We start from the raw sequence: 676 nt of genomic DNA, 5'->3' as shown, positions 1-676 counted from the left end.
AGTTCCAATCAGCTTTGGCGTTGGAGTGTATGTTGGAGACGTTTCCACCACTTTTGGTGTTGGGGTATTTGTCGCAGATGTTTCAGTCACTGTTGGTATTGGGCTATTTGATGGAGATTTTCCTGGCACTTTTAGTTTCGGAGTAATTTTTGGAGTGTTTCCTGTCCCGTTTACTGCTGGATTGTTTGTCGGAGATGTTTCCATCACTTTTGATGTTGGAGTATTGGGTGGAGATGTTTCCATCGTTCTTGTTGTAGGAGTATTTGCGACAGCTGTTTCAACTACTCTTGTTGTTGGAATATTTCTCGGAGATGTTTTCATCACTTTTGGTGATGGCGGGTTTGTTGCAGATGTTTCCATCACTTTTGGGGTTGGAGTATTTGCTGCAGATGTTTCAATTACTCTTGTTGGAATATTTGTCGGAGATGTTTTCATCACTTTTGGTGTTGGGGTATTTGTTGCAGATGTTTCAATCACTTTTGGTGATGGTGTATTTGTTGCAGATGTTTCAATCACGTTTGATGTTGGAGTATTTGTTGCAGATGTTTCCATCATTTTTTTTGTCTGAGTAATTGTTACAGATGTTTCAGTCACTGTTGGTATTGGGGTATTTGATGGAGATTTTTCTGGCACTTTTGGTTTCGGCGTAATTTTTGGAGTGTTTCCTCTCCCGTTT

Source organism: Mustelus asterias, chromosome 26 (genome assembly GCF_964213995.1).
Source record: "Mustelus asterias chromosome 26, sMusAst1.hap1.1, whole genome shotgun sequence".
NCBI classification, from domain to species: domain Eukaryota; kingdom Metazoa; phylum Chordata; class Chondrichthyes; order Carcharhiniformes; family Triakidae; genus Mustelus; species Mustelus asterias.
This window is presented reverse-complemented; position numbering follows the sequence as displayed.